At 36.9% G+C, this 24,386-nt stretch overlaps 1 protein-coding gene across 5 annotated transcripts in view; it reads right to left on the bottom strand.

Moving 5' to 3' along the window:
- Bili (FERM domain-containing protein 8 Bili) overlaps positions 1 to 24,386 on the bottom strand; it is a 360,304-nt gene that overhangs the window by 51,862 nt on the left and 284,056 nt on the right. The window lies entirely within an intron of this gene.

Below are 24,386 nucleotides of genomic sequence, written 5' to 3'. Positions count from 1 at the left end.
TTACAAAATTACATTATCCCAATCTATATATTTGTTACTAGCAAATATGACATATCTGAAAAAGTTATTCTAAAACTCAAATATTTTTATCTTTTCAGGTCTAATGGATGGTTAGCTGATATCATTCCAATTCAATATCTTCAGTCCTTTTAGTTGCTTCGGTGATTTTCAATTTGTTAATTATTAAAACTTTTCCTTATTATTTTATTGCCCTCCTTTTTTTTTCTTCACCTTTGAAATATTAACAGGAAACCTAAATAAATAAACCTACTGCTGCACTTAAAATAAAAAAAACAACTCCAAAAAAACTTACAAAACAAATTCTTTCCCACTCACTTTACCAAGATTTGTAGTAAACACTAACCTAAATCATGTTATGTATCATCTCCTGCAGACATGCAAACCCAATGTTCCATTTTTGACCAATCACTGCAACAACAACCACAGTTCAAGTTCATCTTGAATCTTCCCTTTTTGATCCTCTATGGTTTAAGATTTTCTCATCTCATTATGTCTCATTCATCTGCTGTCTACTATTTTCCAGAATTTTGACAATCATTCTCATCTCTTTTATACAATACAAATTCCCTAACAGTGAAGTTGTCATTCTTTTTGATGGCTCGCTCTAATTAGATTCCTTTTTCTACCTCCACTGACCAAAATGGAAGAGAAGAGCATCTGCTATAAGCAATGACCTATAGCATATTCATCTCCCAAACAAAACTCCTAACAATCCTCTCTACTGATTTATCACTCTGGATTTTTCTAACCAGTTCTACTTCCAGGTACACTGTTGATGTGAGCATTCCTGTTGGTAATTCAGATGACAATCTCATTCAAGTTTCATCTCTCACTCATTCACCTCGCATACTTTGGCACTACAACGCTGCCAAGCGGGAAGATTTCAGAGATTTATAGATTTGACAGAGGACAAAGAGCACATCAGAATGGATATCAGGAGGCTGCTTAGAAGGATAAAAGAGAATAGTGTGACAGGAAGGGTAGTTAGCGTGTTGCCTAGGTATGACTGTGGTGAGATGAGGCAGAGAGCAAGGATTATGAATGATATGCTGGCTGAAATGTGTGAGGAGACGGGAGTATAGTTTGTTAATGTGTGGAATGAGTTTGAGGGACGAAGTGAACTGTATGGGAGCAATGGACTGCATTTGAGTGGTTATGGTGTGAGCGGCTTGGAGAGACTGCTGCTGGAAGGTAGAGAAGTGAGTAGAGAGAATGAATCAGATCAAGTGGGAAGTGATGTGGAAGAGCAGGGGAGTAAGACAAGAGAGATTGAAGAGGTGGCTATGAATGGGGAAGTGAGTGGTATAAGTATAGAAAATGAGAGAAATGGGTGTGCAAGAGGAGCAGGGAAACGGGGAGGCTCAGGGTGGACATGGGTACACAGCATGAGAAAGGTGGATGCTCCAAGAGGAGGTTAGAGCATGTGTAGACAGGAAAGGAATGTGATGACCTGGGATCAAGAGGAAACAGTTGGAATTGAAAAGGGTTCTAAAATGAATAAACAGAAAGGGAAATGGCCCCAGTCAAGCATGGAGAGATCACATCGAGTGAGTGGTATCAGTGGAAATAGCTGTAGATCCAGAAATAAGCTGTTGTGTTTGTATACAAATGCTAGAAGTATGAGAAGCTAGGTAGATGAAATGGTTGCACTAATTGCGTCTGTTCACCCAAAGATTATTGGAATAAGTGAGACATTGTTGGAAGAGGATGATATCCTGACAGGAATTGAGATGGAAGTGTATAATGTGTTTTGTGAGGATAGAAGGAGTAAAAAGGGAGGGGAGGAGTGCCATTGATGATAGAGAAAGAGTTATATCCATACAAAGTAGAGATGAAAGAGGGAAATAGTGCCAGTAGTTTTCAGGCAGTATGGTGTGAGATAGAGGTGAATGGAATCAAATACTTGGTTGGATGTTGTTATAGACTAGGTAATGTGGATGGCAGTGATAATGAAATGTATAATCAAATTAGCCAAGCAAATAAGAAAAGGGTGATCGTTATGGGCGATTTTAATCATGGCAATATAGACTGAATGATGAGATAGCAACTGGAAGTAAAGAAAATGAGTTTATTAAGGGGATAACTACCTCAGACAGTATGTAACAGAGGGCACACGAGGATTGAGGGCCTTGGATTTGGTCATCTCATCAGAGGATGTAATTATAAATGAGGTGTCAAATCATCCACCAATTGGTGAGACTGATTACCTAGGTGGTTGCCAGCAGTGTGAGGACCTCTGTGAGAAAAGGGTATATGTGGAACTACAAGGGGGGGGGGAGGTGATTATGAAGAGCTGAGGAGACAGCTTCCAGGTGTAGCATCAAATGAGGAGTTAGCTGGAAAAGAGATCAATGCAGCTTGGGGGATTTTCAAAAACTATCTAGTAGATACAATGTCTAAATGTATTCCAAGGGTGAGAAGGTTAAATGAGGTAGGTGTGAGATGGACGAATAAAGAGATTAAGCATGCGATACAGAGAAAAAGGGCATTGTGGAGGCAGCATAAGAGAAGTGGAAATAACCAATTCCATGAGGTCTACAAAGACCAGGCAAGGAGGGTGACTTGGTTGGTGAGGGTAGCTAAAGAGAGGTATGAACAACAGTTAGCAAATGATGCCATAAAGAATCATAAGGAGTTCTTTCGATATGTACCCAGCAAAAGAAAGAATGATTATGGAAGGATGACACTGATTGGAGAAAATGGTATAAAGGCAGCTGTTGCAGAATGTGTGGTGGAGATACTTAATGAGCAGTTCATAAAGGTCTTTCAATCTTGTGAATGTGACTTCATGGAGAGATTGAGAGCAGTTGATAATGGAACTGACTAAGTGAGCATGAGGTGTATGGGGATTTGAGTAAACTAGATGTTAATAAGGCTGTGGGACTTGATAATATACCACCATCTATTCTGAAGGAATGTGCCGGGGAGTTGACAATTGCCTTAAAAAATTTTTTTAATAAGAGTCTTGCACTCGGTCAAGTTCCTAAGGAGTGGAAGGAGGGCAAGATTGTGCCACTTCAGTGTTGTGGTTAAGTTGTTGGAGAAGCTTGTGAGAACTAGGATCCAGAGTTAGGGTGACATCAATGGCATTATATTTGATGGACAGCATGGATTTGCTAAATGGAGGTCATGTTTTAGTAATCTACTTACTTATTACAATAAAATGACTGCTTCCTTGGACAGAGGAGAAGGATACACAGTAATATACTTGGATTTTGCAAAGGCTGTTGATAGAGTACCTCATGATAAGTTGACAGTCAAACTAGAGCAGATGGGGTAGGATATTAGATCAGTGCATTGGATTGGAGACTGGCTATCTGATAAGTATCAACAAGTTGTGTATAGGGGAACGATATCCAGGAAAAGGAAAGTCACTAGTGGAGTGACTCAGGGGTCTGTTTTAGGGTCATTACTGTTTAACTTGTATATTAATGATATTGGTGAAGATTTGGACGGAGATATTCAGTTGTTTGCAGATGATGCAAAGTTGGGACGAACCATGAAGAGTAGAAAAGATGTTGTGGCCTTACAAGAAGACTTGAATAAATTGAGTGATTGGGCACAGAAAATGTTGCAAAATGTAAGGTTTTAAAATTTGGAAAACAAAGATGGGATGCAGAATTTATGCTTGGTGAGGATATATTGTTGGAGGTGAAAGAAATAAGAGATCTGGGGGTGATAGTGGATAAGGATCTGAAATTTAGGGGACACATAGCCAAAATTGTGAAGACAACACAAAGGCTTCTGGGAATGATGCAGAGGACACTGACATATAGAAGAAGGGAGATTCTTGTTCCGTTGTATAAGGCTTTGATTAAGCCACACATGGACTATTGTGCCCAGATTTGCTCACCTGGTTTTCAGAAGGATGAATAGATGTTGGAAAGGGTCCAAAGACAACTGACTTATGTAGTTTCTGACCTCTGGAATGTTGAGTATGAGGAAAGATTGAGAAGATGTAATTTGCAGTCTGGTGGACAGGAGGAAGACTGGAGATATGATAGAGACCTACAAATTAGTAAGGGGTTGTTATAGGATCAATGCTGGAGAAGTTCTACATAAAATAGTGGGAGATTGGGGGAGAACCAGAGGTCATTTCTGGAAACTGTATAAATAGGGTATGAGTAGGGGAGTGAGAGGCAGGTTTTCTTCATGCAGAGTTGTAAATGATTGGAATGCCTTGCCTGAGAGTGTGGTTTCTGCAAGATGTTTGAGTGTGTTTAAGACATGGTATGATGAGCTGTGTGTGTGTGTGTGTGTGATAAAAGGACCTCCCAGATGAGTCTTTGACTCCATGAGGTCTTGGGGTAATAATAATAATAATAATATTTTTGTTTTGTCTGCTGGCCTGGTTGGCTGAGTGGTTATCATATCCACTCTCCAACCAACAGGTCATGGGTTGGAATTTTCTGGTAGGAAAAACACTGGAAGTATTTATTCATTATTTTTATCAGATTTTGCTAAATTAATTAACTCTTCAGAAATAGTAAAATATGTAGCTGATGAATGTTTCAATTTTTCTTTTGTCAAAAGGAGTCCATTCACCAAAGGAGGTTTTTCTTTTTTTTTTTTTTTGAGATTTCATTGCATGAATCTACAGCCAAAGCATTTTTTATAAAATAGTTACATTTAGTGTGTCCGCACTGTATTTTCTTAGCAATTTCACTATCAGTTGCAATTGTTTTCAATAGAGTTGGAAGAGTATCCATAAGTCACGAAAGCAAATTGTGTTTGGCATCCAGGGCCATTCCTTTGGTTTGCGCCTCCCGAGTGCAAAAGTTTTATGCCCCTTTTCCATTAAAAATTAAAGGATCCTAAAGTACAATAACACGTCAGGAATCATTTTATTATACTGCACATTACAAGGAATGAATATTAAAATAAAGAAATAAAAAACATAAATAGTAAAAACAACTTATTTTTATATAATTAACAAACACATTCCTATAATGTAACATGGAACACAACAAGAAAAGAAAAATACTCTCAAACTCAGCATGCAATGGAACGTAGGATTTGTAACATCAACAAAATGGAACATGTTAGAATCATGGAACTAAGAAAGAGATCAGGCATAAAAGATATGGTAATTGCAGTATATGAAAGCTGGATGAGATAGGCAGGTTACAAAGTCAGACTACGGAATAACAGATGGACATATAGAATATTCAACTGCCAACAAGAATAAAGAGAAAACCAGAAAGACCACCTACAAGATGAGAAGATCCACTCATGAAATCTAGGGTATAACATGGAAGAGAGAGGCTCAAGATCGAGATCATTGGAGGCATCTTTGTGACCTGCGCACATGGAAAAATCCTGAGTGAAACACAGGTCCATCAAGAAGAAAACTCAAGAAATTCCTAGAATATTTGTTCAGTGTGCTGAGAGCAGTGATTAAAGTAAGTTGTGTTGAAGCTCGTAACATTTATTTAACTACCCAGTGACTCAGCCCCTCACTAAAATCTCTCACATTCGAAGGTGACAAATATGCACAAACATTTCAGTGTATTATTTATTCCCTATTTTTTATGGACGTGTTCGATTATATCACCCCCTAAATTGTGCCGCCCGGGTTCTTTGCACCCCTGTACGAAAGGGGTGCACCCTGTCTGCATCATATTACCATAATCTTAATTCTGCCTTTTTAATTTATTTTTCCGACTGGTATTTGAAACTGGATTTAAACAATGACATTATACATGGTGAGCTTGTTTTAGATTCTACATTCTGCAAGTCTTTTGGGGTGTTTGCATAATGAATCAATAGACATTTGCTACAATTAATGCTTCTATCACAAAATTTACAATAAGCAGTGTGTCCTTTACTTTTACCTGAATAAATTCAGGATTTAAGAATGGGATCCTCCAACCATTCTTCTTTGAATTTTTGCTTATATGATTTTTTCATCTTTTTAGATGAACCTTGCAAACCCGAATTTGAGTCATAACTAGCATCACTTTCTCTTTTATCTGAATTGCCTGTGTGAGAAGTGGTTTCTTGTGAGTGGGAAGAGCTGGAATTGAGATCTTCGCTTTCAATATCTCGTTTATGTACTTGACTGACTCATGCACTACACATTTTCCCCTGAGATTTAGAATCAAATTTAAATTTAGAAAGTTTTTCTTGTCACTTTTCTATGTTTAAAAATAAAATCTTAATAATAATATTTTCTATGAAGAATTAAACAAGTTTTTGTTAATAAAAACACTGAACTTCTTATAACACTCGAGAAGTGTTTGAACAGCAAAGAATATATTTTCATTGGCTAATGCTAGTCGGACTGTGTGACGTGGGGGGAAGACTAGCGAACAGTGAGAGGGGTAGGAAAAAACAGAAATCATATTCTTGTGTCAATGAATGTGACATATGGGGAGGTGGGAAAAGAGAAAAATATTCAACTCATATAACTCTCATGTTGTTGTTATTATTATTTGGAAGGGAAAAAGTACTACATCTGTTGGTGAACGTACTAGAACACTAAAAATTTATAAAACACACTTGATCTAGTACGAAAGTACTAGATGTAGTCACGCTGATTTAGATACTTTTTATGATCTTGTTACAGAAGTTATCTATGCTGAAATGAAGACCTTCATTTCTCCACTGTTTTTAAAATTCCCATCATAATTCTCAGCCATAGTTTTCCTATAAGTGTGCCTGGGCAGTCCAAGAAAATAAAACAGCTTATCATAAGTGGCTCAAGATAAAAAAATCCAGCTTCATTCATAACATACCCTGAAATCTGCAACACTTGAAAAAACATCATTAACAGGGCTGAAATGGCTAAATGTAGGAAATCCCTCCCCTCCATGCCAATTGTAGTTATACCTTTTAGTATTTTGCATGACCAAAATAAATTACCTCCTTCTTTACCTGTAACATTGTATCATGTGGCTTCTGTGACCTTCTGCCAGAAAGACATCAGAAGAATCATGAAACATCTGATGGAATCAGGAGCAAAAATCTGGTATCCAAAACTAGTTGTGCTCAAGAGATGTGTTCTGGAACTAACACCTGTTCTTAATCTTATATACACTATATTATACTGTAGAAGGTTTTTCACTTGGTTATAATTAAAATTAAACTTGCCAAGACATTATATTCTTGTAAACAAAGCAAGCAAAGTTTGCAGGTGAAGTATCTTCACGACTAGGATACTTGTATATAGAGGCTAATAACTTCACATTAATTGCTTTAGCATCCCACAATGCAAGCACACGTCCTTTCAGTGAATATTGCTATGCATTAGGGGAAGGACCACTACCCGTATTTGTTTTTATGTTTATTGAGATCTCATCAGTTGAAGCCAAACCCAGAAGAAATACAAAAGTTGAAGTAATGCAGAAATCATATTTCTTGATACATATAGAGGCTAATGACTTCACATTAATTGCTTTAGCATCCCACAATGCAAGCACATGTCCTTTCAGTGAATATTGCTATGCATTAGGGGAAGGACCACTACCCTTACTTGTTTTTTATGTTTATTGAGGTCTCATTAGTTGAAGCCAAACCCAGAAGAAATACAAAAGTTGAAGTAATGCAGAAATCATATTTCTTGATACACCTTTTTTACTACTTGCATATGAGAAATATATGATTTCTGCAATACCTTTGTACACTTTTTTTATTACAAATTATTAAAAATGTTACATCTTGGTCCAAAGATTACCGAAAAGCTAAAATCATATCATGTCAAACGATCCCAGATATATGGGATTCCCAAAATTCACAACCCAATAACCCCCTTTGTGACAGCATCAACAGCCCTACCTACAAATCATCCAAACATTTAACAAACAACAAAAGCACTCCTCACTCCTTCTCCCACAGGCAACTCTCCCTCTTTTATTAAAAATTCTCTGTACTTTAAAACACTGATACAAAATTTAACCCTGACAGATTCTGACATCATAATTAGAATGGATATTACTTCACATGGACAGCACCTTTGGCAGAGACCCTTAACCTCATTAAGCCACAATTCCTCTCTGACATAACTGAATTATTCAAATTAACCATTGGTTATTTCATTTGGAAAGGAAAAATATACAAACAGCCAGATGGGACTGCTATGGGTTCCCCTTTTTCGCCTCACTAGCCAACTGCTATGTGGAATATTTTGAAAATAAAGCACTGAACACAGCTATACTTATACACCACTAGTTTGGCTGCACTATGTTGTTCATGTGTTTGCAATTTGTTCTCATGGCCCAGACACATTTTTAGCACATCTTAACAGCCAACATCATAAATGAACTTCATAGTGACACATCTTCCAAATGGTTCATTATTCTTTTCCATTTACAGAAAACCCACACATGCAGGAAGGTATTTACATAAACAATCACACCATTACCCATTCCAACAGTATGGCATATCTTGGAAACACTTACTCACTCAGCCAGGGCTATTTGTTCCAATGAAACAGCCCATATAAAATAGATAAAATACTACATGTTCTCCCATCCATCCTGTAACCAACAAACAGGATCACAGCAAAACTATTGCCATCCCATATAATAAAGGTAAGATGAAAGCTTGCTACTTTCACCTGCTGTGTCTTTATCCAAGTGTAAGCAAACAAAGTTTGTGCATGAAGTAACTTCATGGCTGGGCTACTTGTATATAAAGGCTAACGACTTCACATCAATTGCCTTAGTATCCCATAATGCAATGCACATATCCTTACAGACATGTATAATGCTATGCATTATGGGAAGGGCCACTACCAAGACCAGTTTCGACCTCTGAGTTATATTAGAGTGCAGGGATACCTCTCCAAAAACTCTGAGTGATCAACAATATTACTCTTAATCTCACTGAATGATATTAAGGACCACATTACAAATCACATCAACATGTGATGTGTAATTTGCTAAGAAGGTTCTCTCATAATATAAAAATAAAATGCATATTCATTCAGAGTAAAAAAATATTTATAAAGATTTTTGGAATCATGTTCCACTGCTGCTTACTCCTATTTCTGATATGATTCAGGGACAGGAGGAGGTTTGTCCCTATTCCACAAGCATTCTTGAAGACACATAATTACAGATGACAAGGAGAGATTAAGCTAAGACTACTGATAAGGTATACATGTAGGTGTATTTTTGGGATTGGTGGATGTCACTGGTGTAGTATGTTACAAAAAAGGTTCTTTTCAGAAAATAACAACATAGTTATTTTCAGAGTAAGGAACAGAACTTGAAAAAATGAGAACTTATAAAGATTTTGAATAATTTTCATTTGTTATATTTAGATCAACAACACTTGGAGGATTACATTCTAGCTTCTCATAGGCTTCGAGTGGTCCACAGACCACTGGTCAGGAAATATTGCACTACAGAAAAACAGGACGGACTGGGTTGAGTTGATTTGAATTACAGCAACCAAAATTATGAGGCCACTGTACTATGGAATAATGGTGAAAGTATTTCTAGCCATCTTGCCTGTTTTGAAAAAACCAGATGAAAAAACCCAAGTTTCTGGGAGGTCAAAAACCTTGCAACCTCCATATAGGACTAGTGAACCTTCCAGAGATTCTTTGGGTTATTATTATTATACAGTATCTCCAAGACATCCGAACACTCATCACAGGAGACCCACACTAACTCTTATACACACAAAACTCTTGCACTTCTCCTGAAACTCATTCAGTGTCAGAACATTTACAACTAATTGTGGCAACTAAATGTTCCACTTGTTTGCCACTCTCCATTCAAAAAATCTAATCTGTACATCCTTACTAACTACACTCTTACACAATTTCTACTGATGATCCCTAGTTCTCTGCTTGTCATATATTGGAAAATTTCCTTTCAGTCAATTGCATAAAACTCCTTTATTATCCATATAAGTTTCTATCATGTCCCCTCTTTTCTACCTTCAACTAAACTTTGTAATCCACACCTTAAACTTATCCTCATAGGGAGCATTCCACAGACCTGTCACCAGCTTAGTCATTCATCTGTGAATCCTCTCTATCACCCCCTGATCCCCAAGAAACCCAAGTGACCAAATCTGTGCACAGTGGTCGAGATGCAACCAAATCATAGCCTTATAAAGAGAAATAATAACTTCGCTAAACTTTGCTTGTTAGTGTGTTTTTCAACATTCGAGTAATCATTTGAACTACTGTATTTTACCAACTTTTGCAATATGCCCTCTGAACTTCAACTCTCTGTCCACCATTATCCATAAGTCTCTGATGGTACCATCAATATAATACACTGTATGTAACCTTTTCAACCTGAAGTGTATAACCTTACATTTTGTAACATTAAACTGACAATCATTATCCTCTGCTCACAATGTCAATTTATTTAAATCATCTTGAAGGATAACTGTATCATCTTTATCAACTGCTGCCCTTCCTAGTATTGCATCATCTGAAAATAACTGAATATTCCATCCCTTAAATCATTTCCTATATCATTAATATACACATTTAACATGGCTCTAGTACAGAACCCTGAGGTACTCCACTAGTCACCTTCCTTCATTCTTCTAACTTCCACCATTCGCATTCTGTCAAATTCTGTCCAGTAGTATCGTAGTGTAGCCATTTCCTTTATCTAATTGGACTGTCTCTTTATTATGAATTGCGAATAAATACCAGATCCAGCACTCCCAAACTCCTGGTCCTCTCTATAATATCTTCTTTCAGGTAATTATCTCTTAGCAACTGTATAAATTCTACTTCCATCTTTCCATGCCCCTTTCTTCCCTCCAATCTATGTTCCCCATAGTAAAGTCTCCCATAATAATTGTTCAGCTTGCACTCATTGTGCTAAATATAGCATCCACATCTTCCTGTGGATCCCTTGGTTTACAGCAGCAACCAACAATATATTTTGTCCTATTGACCTCTATCACAGATAGCCTCAAATGAACTACCTTCCCAAGAAGTAAAATTCTCTTTAATTTCTAATTTTGTTAGTTGTAATTCAGCTATCATCAGAAATACCCTTTATCCGCCCTGAAAATACAATACCCTTTACATTCATTCCTGTAACTATAATCTCACACCTGTCCTTATAGGGAACATTCCACAGGCCACTCGCCTCTGAATCTTGCACTTCCTCATCCCTAAGAAACCCAGGGGAACAGACTTCAGCACAGTAGTAAAGATGTGGGTGTATCAAGGCCTTATAAAGAGGAATACCAAGTTCTTTTTATCTACTTGTTAATGTGTTCTTCAGTAGCCAAGTAATATTATGGGCTACCTTAGTAACCTTGCAATATGTCGTCTAAACTTTAATTCTGTCTACCACCACCCCTAAATCTCTAGCTTCATTTATTTCATGGAATACAGTGCCATCAATGTGATAAACAGCTTGTAATCTACTTATCCCAAAATGCATAACTTTACATTTCTTCACATTACACTGATGCCTATACTGACAGCCTATTTAAATCATCCTGCAAGCTCTCCACATTGCATTGATTAACTATTATCCTACCTAATTTTGCATCATCAGCAAACAACTGAATATTTCCTTTCAGGTTATATCCTATATCATTTATGTACTTAAACAGCAATGGTCCCAACACAGAACCTTGCAGCACACCACTAGTCACATGTTTTTGCCTTGATTCTGCTCCTCCATATACCACTTTCTGATATATGTCCAGCAGCCACCCTCTTATCCACTTAATCAGTGTTATATCATCCTGATTTGTGGTATTCTGTCAAATGCCTTTGCAAAATCCAGCAAAATTATTGTGTAGTCATTTCCTTTATCCAACTCAGCTGTTGTCATGTTGACTGTTATGTAGTATCATTTTTATCTACCCATTCTAAAATTCTCTTTGTTACCAATTTTTCTAGTACTTTTAACACCATGCCTAAGACACTGATTGGTCTATAATTTGCTACTGCAGTCTTAGAACCTCTGTTATGCAAAGGAATTATTTTGCCATTTTTCCACTCCACTGGAACTCTACCAGAGTTAAGACTTGAGCCTAGTCAAAGGCATTGCCAGTTCCCTTGCACATTCTCACAAAATTCTAGCTGATATCACATCTAATTCCACAGCTGTAATTACATTGAGATTTTGCAATATCGTAAGAAACTCTAATTCTTCCACCTCTGTTCCCACATAAGTGTCTGTTACATAGGTTAAAGCATTACCCTCACTAGGATGATATACCCCTGAAAAGTGGTAATTCAGTAATTCAACTATTTTACCCGTTTCTGTCAATTCTTGACCATCACTCATTAAGGTCAATCTTCCTTTTACTTGCCACACAATGAAAGAATTCTTTAGGATTTTCACTTGCTGGCTCAGCTAGAGTCTTGTCATAATCTGATTTTGCCTTCATTGCCATGCTGGTCACCTTTCTTGCCCGAGCCTTGTACTGTTAATGAGTATGCTGGTCATCTTTCTCTTTACATACTCTCAACAGCATTTTCTTTTTCTACAGCTTGTGCTTAATGATATTACTCATCCAGCTAACTCCTACCTAATTGACCCTCCCCTTCTTACCCTTGGTATACAATTTTATACTGCTCCCTCTAGATGACCCTTAACTATATCACATGCCCTACTAACATCCTTATCCTGCAGTGTTTTATGCTATGCTACAGATTTAAGCTTCTTCCTAAGCATGTCATAATCATCTGCCTTATAGTTCTGCAAATACCCTTTCTTGATAGAATATTCCTCATATTTTACAATCTGCCAAGTCAAGAACACATGATCACTTTCACCAATTGGAGACAATGTTGTCATCTTGGTTATGGATAGCTCTTCTGATCCTATGACCAGGTCCAATACGCTCCCACCCCTAGTCCCCACTATCACATGCTGCCTTAAGTAATTGTCTCTTAGCAGGTGTATAAATTCTATTTGCTTCCTGCCATGTGATCTTTCTTCCTTTCAGTCTATATCTCCACAGCTGAAGTTCCCCATAATAATCACTTGACCTGTACTCATTGCACTAAATTGACAATGCATGTCTTCCAGATTATCTGTGGAACTCCCTGGCCTATAGTAACAACCAACTCTGTTTTGTTGTACTAGCCTTAATATCACAACAAATTGCTTCAAATGAACAGCCACCTTCCTACCTGTCTCCTAATCTTTTTGGTTACAATTCATCTGCTATCATCAGCAGTACTTCCCCATCTTATCTTCTTTATATTCCTTGAAAATACTAAACCCTTTACATTCAATCCCTGTAACTATATCATCTGCTGTTAACCAAGTCTCACTAATGACTATAAGGTTTGGCGAGATTGCACAAACCAATGCCAAAAACTCCACCCTCTTGTTCCTGATACTTCTGGCATTACTATATAGAAACTGCAGCATCGGTTTAGTCCCCACCCACCTTTACTTTCTGAATTGACTACTCTATTCAATATGCTACAGATTTAAATGCTTGAGAGACTAGATTACTCAACTGGTCATTCTCACAGTCATTCTTTCATGGGTTTTATGTTTCATTCGTTTTATGTTATTTCACATAAACTTGCTTCCACCCTAATTGCTTAAATTTCCCTAAATTTGCACTTCAGCATGCTCAGTGAAGAAAGCTCTCTCCAGACACCTAAAACCATTTAGATGCAGTCCATCAGCATTGTAAAAATCCTTCTTTCAGTCAAACAGAGACTACAGATCCACAATTCTACATATAGACTAACTGGTTATAAATGCTCTCCTCCTCAGTTTGCCTCTATCATAGCGTGGTAGGAGACTTACAATCTTCACCTTCTCGCACATCCTCCCTCATAGAATACTCCTTGCCTCTCAAATCATTTATACCAACCAAGACAATAATTTCCTTCAACTTACCTTTTTTTTTTCATCCAGATGGCGTGGCTAATATTGTGAATTTTTGCACTTGGGAAACTTGATTTTATCATACTTTTGTTAAGTACTCCCCTGATCACTGAGTCTCCACACATAATTTTCTCTTTAACTTGTTTTTCTTGTTTGTTCAGTCAGTCTATATTATTCCTTCGGATCACCTGCTTTTTTTGATTTTCAGTCGAGCTTAACTCTTGCTGTCTCTGCAATTTTTCAGTTTCCACTTTGTCCTATGAAGGATAACATTTAAGTGCACAATTTCTTTATTAATATCCATTTCATTCTCCACTAGTTCCACGGCCACACATTCGACATTAATAACACTATTTTCCATCTTACCATCTCTCTCCAGTTTCAATTTCTTTCCACATATTCGTTAATTTTCTCGACAAATATATTTCACACACACTGCACTGAATAAAATCTCACAAATTCAAATCGCTGGACAACGTGGTCTTCGCCACAACTGTTCATTGCATTAGTGCCATGCCAACAATATCACAATAAAAATCTTATAAATATACTAAATACTCTAAAAACATGAAAATCTATCCTAATACACTAATTTTCTAAGGAAAAAACACAATAAAACAGATAAAGAAATCATTAATTTTACATGAGTGTCAAATTACACGAGACCACTCACAATATAACCTTGAACCAATCTCCAACTAGTTGTTGGAAGTTTTTTTCACTTGGTTATACTATAAATTAAAGATACCAAGAAATTATATTCTTGGTTTAATCCTTTATCAAAGTGTAAGCAAACAAAGTTTGCACCTGAAGTATTTTCAGAACTGGTGCAACTCGTATACAGAAGCTAATGACTTCACATCACTTGCCTTAGTATAATATAATGCAAAGTACATATCCTTACGAACATGTATAATGCTATGCATTATGGGAAGGGTCACTACCAAGAGCGGTTTTGACCTGTATTGAGATCTCATCAGTGGAAGCAAGCCCCAAAAGTGATACTAAGGTTGAATTAATGCATAAGTCATATTTTCATATACGAGCAGTCAAAAGGTGTCGCACCTTATTCTTAAAATACTCTGGATTAGAGATAGCTGATGGAAGTTTTTCCACTTGTTTCCCACTGATGAAACCTCAATAAAGGTTAAAACTGGTCTGGGTAGTGACCCTTCCCATAATGCATAGCATTATCGGATACTAAAGCAAGTGATGTGAAGTCATTAGCTTCTACACACGAGTTACCCCAGTCCTGAAAATACTTCAAGGGCAAACTTTGTTTGCTTACAATTGGAAAAAAGGATTAAACCAAGAATATAATTTCTTAGTATCTTTAAATTTATATTATAAGCACGTGGAAAAACTTCAAACAACTATCTCTAATCCAGAGTATTTAAAGAATACGGTGTAACATCTTTTGGCTGCTTGTATATGAAAATATGACTTCTGCATTACTTCAACCTTAGCATCACCTCGAGGTCTGGCTCCCACCGATGAAACCAATCTGGGTAGTAACCCTTCCCATCATGCATAGCATTATACATGTCTGTAAGGATATATGCTTTGCATTATGGTATACTATGGCAAGTGATGCGAAGTCATTAGCTTCTATATACGAGTTGCCCCAGTCCTGAAAATACTTCAGGTACAAACTTTGTTTGCTAATGCTTGGATAAAGGATTAACCAAGAATATAATTTCTTAGTATCTTTAATTTACAATCTCCAACTAGGCATGTTTCACTCTAGATGGTAGGATACTGACACCAACCCTGACTTATGCTTTGTTACTACCAACAGTGAACTGTTGACAGTCTCCATAATCTGACAAGTACTCCACAGCTTTATCAAACTCAACACCTCCCAATCATCCTTCGGGTAGGCCTGAGAGTCCAACTAACCTGATCGATGCCCTTCCTGAGATGGAACTTCTGCAAGGCAATTTGGAGCATCTTTAACAAGAAACCAGATAACATTGTATGGTTTGTTAAGCCTGAGCAGAACACGATTAAAGATATTATTATTATTAAGAGATACTTCCAGGGAGTCAGGGACTCATCAAGTGAGGCCACATAATACACACACCAGTTATCATACTTGTTTTTAATTCATTGGATGTTGTGCGCATGCACACACACGCACGCACACACACACACACACAACATCCAAAGGCAATCCATTTCAATCATGCACCACTCCATGTCAGAAAAGTCTCATTCTCATCCCTTCTTAGCAGCATTCATTCTCAGCTTCCAAGGAGGCCTTCTTGTTCTTTCCCCACCCTCCATAAAATAAAAGATTCCATCAACTGAAATCCTGTATGACACTTTCATAAGTTTGTAAGTCATAATCGTGTCATCCCTCTTTCTCCTGTTTGCTAGTGTCTGCAGTCTAAAAATTCTCAATCTGTCTTCATAATCAGTATTCCACAATCCTGATATTTTTAACACTCTCATTTGCACTCTCTCCACCATCAGAATCACAATGGAAACTAGGAGACCAGATCTGCAGACAATAATCCAAGTGAGGTCTTATCAAGGCCTTGTAAAGGGGCAAAATGACATCCTTTACATGTTAGACTTTGTTTCAGCATTGCAATTATGTTTTGAATTGTATTTACAATCTTTGCTACATGGCTCCTGAACTTCAAGCTTCCTATCTAATAACTCCAAGATCCCTGACCTGATAATTTTCTTCAAACATAATTCAACCAATAAAACACGACATTGGATATAACATTGAAATTAATACTGACAATTAATACAATGACATTAATACTGACATTGAAATGACATCCATTTTCCCATGCCACAATTCCAGCCCATTAAAATCATTCTGCAAGTACTGGATATAGCAGCACTCTTGATTACCCTACCTATCTCTCCAACATCAGTAAACAGTTATAATTCACATCTCAAATCCTTCCCAATGGAATTAGTGTAGAGTGAATAACAAATGGAACAAGGATTGATTCTTGAGGCACACTACTTGTTGCCTTGAATCTTGCAGACTCGCATCTCCCATATGCTACTTTTTGATATCTGTTAGTCAGCCATTCTCTTATCCCCCATTAATATTTTATAATCCACCATATTCTCCAATTTATCCAAAGGTCTTCCATGCTGTATTCTGTCAAAAGCCTTAGTAAAATCCAAAAGTTTCATGGTGTATCCATTCCCCTTGTCTAGCTCAATGGTAACATTATTATAGAATGTGAGCAAGCTGCTAAAACATGACTTTTCCTTAATAAACCCATGCTGTTCGCTGCATAGTAGAGATGCTCTTGCAACCTATTTCTGAATGTGAGTCCTAACCAAGAGTTCCAAAATCTTCACCACCATTCCTGAGATACTGATTGGTCAATATTTGGATACGTCTGTCTTTGCGCCACCCTTGTGCAATGGGATTACCATACATTCTTTCCACTCCTGTGGAATCTTCCCTGTTCCGAGACAAATTATATAGCCTGGTTAAAGGAATAGCCAGTTCAGATGATCACTCTTTCAGCACCCATGCTGATATCCTATCAGTCCCTATTGCTGAATTCTTATTCAGTTTGTGCAACAGCTCTAATACCTTCTCCTCATACACAAGTTTCTTCATACAGTGAAGAGGTGGCAGTGAGTTCAATATTGCATCCACAATATTGATAGCTTTTAGCAAAATGGGCACTCATTACTTGAAGCATATCAACTGAATTCTTGTGGGGTGTGTTAACTTGCAGAGCCAGTTTCTTTTCATACTCAGACTTAGTTTTCCGTACAACAGTTGTGATTCTTCTAGCATGCTGCTTATAATTTTCATAATGGACATCATCCTTATGCACATGGTATTCCTTCCACAGCATCCTTTTCTTATAAATTTCTTGCTTAATAAGATTACACATCCATTTGACTCCAACCCTATTTATTCTTCGACAGCCAGGACAGAAACAGTCAGATCCCAGTTCACTGGCTTTCAGTTTTCAGCATTACTGCTCCACCAAATCTATGCAGGAAGCAATCCTTTCAAAAGAGATTATACAAAAATCACAAACAATCCACAACTCCTGAGCCACAGTGATCTGGAAGTGGCAGACTGAGATTTTGTCCCAACCCCCATCCCAAACTGCAGAACAACTAATCAGTAAGGGATTTAATATTTCTAAATGTTTAAAAAGAATTTAATAATATGAAAAAAATATGACTCTGTTTGTCAAAGAAGTTATAAAGGATCCAACTAATCAATCATCTGGCTTTGATCTTCCTCGTCGCTCCTGGCAAACACTTGTCTTCAAACCAGACACAGTAGGAGTGTGGCATGCTCACACTTCTACTGCATCATTCCAACTCCAACTTGCAACTGTGGCACATCAGTTCAGACAATGATTTACATTATGTATGAATGCAGCTTATGAGCCTTCCCTGGTAGTCCATTGGAATAGTGGGCATATTATTGAAGACAACTGAGTGGTTGATGAATATGGACATAAATTTATAATACAAATGATGACTTGTTCTGTGTAATGTTTTATTCTGATATTTTACATATTCTGTTCTTTAAGACTGTATTTAATTAAACCTGCTCTATACCCATACAATAAATAAATAAATAATAAAATTTGAATTATAAGTAATGCCATGAATAATATAAGAAGCAAGGCTCTGCATAATTCTATTATGCAGATATTAATGCACATATCACAATATTCAGTATAAATATTATATATTACAATATCTATAGTGCAATCTAAATTATACATTTTAAACTTTTTTTAGAGATTATTAAAACAAAGATGAAAGTAACAGAGTGAAAGAAACTGAATGAATACAGTAGTGAAAGAGATAATAGGGAAGTAAATCAAAATGGGATGAAGAAACATTACAGAAAATGAAGAATGGAAAATTCCCTGGAATGGATGATTTGTCTTTGAACTGATCAAAACTTCTGGTAGCACAAGAGTGAAATGGTTATGGAACAGGGGATTACTGTTCCTATATATAAAGGAGGCACAAGAAGGGCATGTAGTACCAGAGGAATAACATTACTGTGTCACTTGTCAAAGATTTATGAAAGGATAATGGCAACAAGAATAAGTGATAAAATAGAGGAAGGTCTAAGAGAAGATGAGACTGGTTTTCAGAAAAGATCAATCAACTGCTGATTTGATTTTTGCTGTAAGAAAATGCTAGAGACATAATGGGAATTTGGAAAAAGCCGTTGAGTTCGATGGGAAAAAAGTCCAGGAAAGTTTGAAAAACATAAGAGAAGAAGAAATAGCCAAGATCAAGAATATATGTATTTAACATACATATATTCTTGATCGTTAAGTCTACGTGTGAAGCTGTAGAAAGTTTTTTCACCTGGCTAGAAAGTAAATTATGCTTACCAAAAAATTATATTCATGTTTAATCCTTTTTCCAAGCATATGCAAATAAACTTTGTGTATGAAGTAACATTTCAAAGCTGAGCTGGTAAAGATGTGGCGGATGCAGAATGAAATAAAGAGAATTATAGCTATGTACAGAAGAGTGAACAAATAGACTAGTAGGGGGCAAATGTCTTGACTGGGAACAAGGAAAATGTAAGACTGGATATCAGGAGATTGTTGAGAATGATAAAAGATAATAGTGTGATAGGAAAGCAAGAATTATGAATGCTATTTTAGCAGAAACGTGTGAAGATAAAGGAGTGCAGTTTGTTAACGTGTGGAATGAATTTAAAGAAAAAACTGAACTGTATATGAGAGATTGACTGCATTTGAATGTTTTGGGTGTGAGTCATTTGCAATGATAACATGAGTGTAGAGAATGAAAGAACAACTGTCAAAACCAACAGGAAAACAAGGAGACACAGCGTGAACAAGAGAACACAGCATGAGAAAGAATGATGCTCCAAGAGGAAGCGAATGCATTTGTAGACAAAAAGACAAAAAAGAAATGGCTCAAGTTAAGTATGGAGAAGTCACACTCAATAAGTGGTACATCAGAGAAAATTCTTATGGAACAGGAATGAGGTGTTATGTTTGTATACAAATGCTAGAAGTATCAAAAACAAGGGAAATAAAATATTGCATTGATTGAGTTTGTTCCCCCAAAAATTGTTGGATTAAGTGAGACATGGTTGGATGAGGATGACATCCTGACAGGAATAGAGAAGGAAGGGTATGGTGTATTTTGTGAAGACAGAAAAGATAAGGGAGGTAGAGCTATTGATGATAGAAAAAGAGTTATATCCATATAAGATAGAGATGCAACAGGGAAACAGAAGCAGTGGTTATGAAGCATTATGGTGTGAGATAGAGATAAACAGAATGAAATACTTAGTCAGATGTTGCTATAGACCTGGTAGTGTAGATGGTAGTGACCATTAAATATATAAATAAATTATCCAGACAAAAGGAAAAGGGTGATTGTTACGGGTGATTTTAATTATGGCAATATAGACTGAGATGATGAGATAGCAACTAGAAGTAAAGAATATGAGTTTCTCATGTTTCTGCGGGACAACTACTTCAGGCAATATGTAAGATGGCATATAAGGATTGAGGGTCTTGGATTTGATCATCTCATCAGAGAATGATCAAATGAGATGTCAAGTCTCATTCCAGTTGGTGAGAGTGACATGAAGTGATTACCTGGGTGGTTGCCAGCCATGTAGGTACTTCTGTGAGGATAGGGTATATGTGGAACTAGAAGGATAGTGATTATAAGAAACTCAGGCGATAGCTTGCAGGTGTAGCACTGAATGAGGAGTTGGTTGGAAAGGGGATCAATGCTGCTTGTTTTGGAAAAATTCACCAAAATCAATGGACTAATACCAATGTCAATAAGACAAAATTAATTTTTTGGAAGATGGAATCTCAAAGGCATTACTTTTGGACTAACTTCTAAGAGAGAAGCTCTCACCGTACTTGGAATTTCATTACCAATTCAAGAATTTATTCACCAAAACATTGAATTCGTAGAAGACTGGAAAATTAGGCAACCCTTCTTTTCTTATAAAGCCATAGTACTTAAAACCATAATCTTAATCTTCCCCGCTCAGCTATTCACAATAAATATTATAGACATTAGAGAAGCTGAAGAAAAACAATTATATAGTAAACCTGTGCAATTTTTAGTTTCAGATGATACCAGGAAGTTTAAAAGGAATTTCTTCAGCTCAAAGAAGCATGGAGACTTAGTGCTTTCAGTATGAAAAATTTTATTATTTAACAGTACAGCCCTCAAAAATCCATAAAATATTGCAGACTAATCATGCATGTGCAGACCTTCTGCTGAACTACCTGGGATTTCATCTCCCAATGCTTGGAGTAAATAATTACAATGGTCCAAGAGCTGTGACTGTTCCTGAATATTACAGTATTCTGTGCTTAACCCAAGATTACTACAGCATTCTGGCACTGACATTCTTTCCATTAAGTTTCAAGGATACTCTCTAACAGGAGGGAATATCTTGCTTGTAAAATTGCATGTGATCATTGTTTCCAGTAAACACTATCAAATGGAGGTATTTTAACATCAGAGATCCAATCTGTGACATATGCTATACACTAGAAACAGTACAATGCACATTCAATTAGATGTCCTCCTGTCCTGTATTAGAACAGATTATGAAAGGTGTGGGTGCTCCATTCCTTGCAACAGAACAGGTTCTTCTTTGCAATCTCCCCACCTTTCAGCAATAGAGAAGAGCATTTTGATTTTTATAATTGATGAGTTAAAATATCATCTATGGAAAATTAGGAAAACAGATGGATTTGAAAACCAACTTTATGACATATAAATTCTTTTAATTAAAGGAAATTTATTAGCTATCAAAATATGGAAAAACACTTATTAGGTTTTGCCACCTAAATAATATGTGGGTGGTCTGAAAAGTTCTCGGCCTCGACCATAGATGGCGACACTATCGGCACGACTTTTTTTTTCTTTCTAAGTTCGTACATCTGTCATAAGCATCCATGTGAAATTGCAAGTCATTCTATCAAGTAGTTTGTTTTATACAGCTGTTTGAAATGTTGAGAGTTTATTTTTATTTTTTTAATTTATTTATTTATTTTTCACTTGGTTAGACTATAATAAGTTTAGTTTAATCCTTTATCCAAGTGTGAGCAAACAAAGTTTGCACCTGAAAGTATCTTGGACTGGGGTAAGGTAGTGCAACACCAGGAAACTCGTTGCAAAGGTGGAGAAAGTTCTCATCACTCCTATCTCAGTATCTCCCATAATGCAAAGCACATCTCCTTGCAGATATGTGTAATGCTATGCATTAAGGCAAGGACCACTACCCATACCGGTTTCGACCTTTATTGAGGTCAAAAATTGAGGTCTACTGGGCCTGGCTCCCACTGACGAGACCTCAATAAAGGTCGAAACTGGTATGGGTAGTGGCCCTTGCCTTAATGCATAGCATTACACATATCTGCAAGGAGATGTGCTTTGCATTATGGGAGATACTGAGATAGGAGTGATGAGAGCTTTCTCCACCTTTGCAACCAGTTGCCTGGTGTTGCACTACCTTACCCCAATCCTGAAGATACTTTCAGGCGCAAACTTTGTTTGCTCACACTTGGATAAAGGATTAAACTAAACTTATTATAGTCTAACCAAGTGAAAAATAAACTCTCAACATCTTTCTCTGAATCCGGAGTAATTTAATAATAAGGTTGCACACCCTTTGTCAACTCCTATAGGTTAGGATGACCTCTCATTGCCTCTGCCTTTGTATCTCCACTACTGGGCCTGGCTCCCACTGACGAGACCTCAATAAAGGTCGAAACTGGTATGGGTAGTGGCCCTTGCCTTTGCATTATCTCCCATAATGCAAAGCAGATCTCCTTTCAGATATGTGTAATGCATAGCATTACACATATCTGAAAGGAGATGTGCTTTGCATTATGGGAGATACTGAGATAGGAGTTATGAGAGCTTTCTCCACCTTTGCAACGAGTTGCTTGGTGTTGCATTACCTTACCCCAGTCCTGAAGATACTTTCAGGCGCAAACTTTGTTTGCTCACACTTGGATAAAGGATTAAACTAAAATTATTATAGCTGTTTGAAATGGATAAAATTAAGTATCGTGCAGTTATAAAATTCTTTGTTAAAGAAGGTTTAAAGGCAAAAAAAATTCATTTGAGTTCATAAAAGTTTATGGGCACTCTTCTCCTTTGTTTTCGACAATTAAGAAATGCTGCCGAGTTTAAACGTGGCCATACCAGCCTTGAAGATAATCCACGTGAAGGACATCCAAAAAGTGTAACACCACCAGAAATCATTGATCAAGTGCACAATATGGTATTGGATGACTGGCGAATCAAAGTGCGTGAAATTGCTGAGACTATAGGCATTTCAAAAGAACATGTAGGATATATTTTGCATGAAGAATTGCAAATGAAAAAGCTTTATGCAAGATGGGTGCCGCACTTGCTCACAGCAGATCAAAAACACACTTGCATGAAAATCTCTGAACAGTGCTTGGAGCATTTTTACGAGAATAAAACTGATTTTGTGCATGGATTTATTACTATGGACGAGACTTGGCTTCACCATTACACACCAAAATCGAAACAGCTGTCAAAACAGTGAAGCTGGTTGTTCAGTGCAAAAGAAGACAAAGTTGGTTCCACCAGCAGGAAAGGTCATGACATTGGTGTTTTGGGATGCTAAAGGTATTTTATTTATTAATTATCTTGAAAAGGGTAAAACAATAACCCGGAATATTATTCTGATCTTTTAACCAGACACTAGACGAAAAAATTCGTGAGAAAAGACCCAGTTTGCAGAAGAAAAAAAATCATCTTTCATCAGCACAATGCACCTACCCACAAAGTGTTTTGGCAAAGCGAAAATTAAGGGATCTGCACTATGAATTGTTGGAACATCCACCCTATTCCCCAGATTTGGCTCCCTCTGACTTCTATCTCATCTCCAAACTAAAAATCTTCCTCGCTGGTAAGCATTTTTCTTCGAATCAAGAGGTGATTGCAGATGTAGAGGGCTATTTTGTAGATCTTATTGAGAACCACTACAGGGATGAGATAATGGCACTAGAGCATCTCCCATAAGACTAAATGTATTAGTCTTAAGGGAGATTATGTTGAAAAATAAAAATAATTTTGAAATTATAAATTCTTTTTTTCATTGTTAGGCCAAGAACTTTTCAGACCACCCTCGTATATAAAAATATCACAAAGTTGACTAAACACTGAAAAACCATTACAAGAAAAATAAAATCATGGTAAAAAATAAATGGAAAATTGCACCCCATGCATTAGCTGTCTGCAATTAATGACAAATCATTGGCAAAGTTAAAGTTTCTGATTTCCATATATCACTAAATAGTCATTGGTTTTCATTCAGTGATCGTTGTAAATGGATGAGCATAACTGATTCTTCCAGAAGTCTGGAATAAAAATTTTCTTCCACATAAGGCATGGTTGGCCAGACAAGATCAATCTATTCTTTTTATGCTTAACATATGCTGCATGTTCCTTCTTTCTCACCTCGAGTCCATAGCATGTCTGACCTATGTGAGCTAAACCACAAGTGCATTGAATTCTATATACTCCTGAGTATTTGTAGAAAGGTGT

Source organism: Typopeltis vanoorti, chromosome 10 (assembly GCF_054136105.1).
Source record: "Typopeltis vanoorti isolate ZY-2024b chromosome 10, IOZ_Tvanoo_1.0, whole genome shotgun sequence".
NCBI classification, from domain to species: domain Eukaryota; kingdom Metazoa; phylum Arthropoda; class Arachnida; order Uropygi; family Thelyphonidae; genus Typopeltis; species Typopeltis vanoorti.
This window is presented reverse-complemented; position numbering and strand designations above follow the sequence as displayed.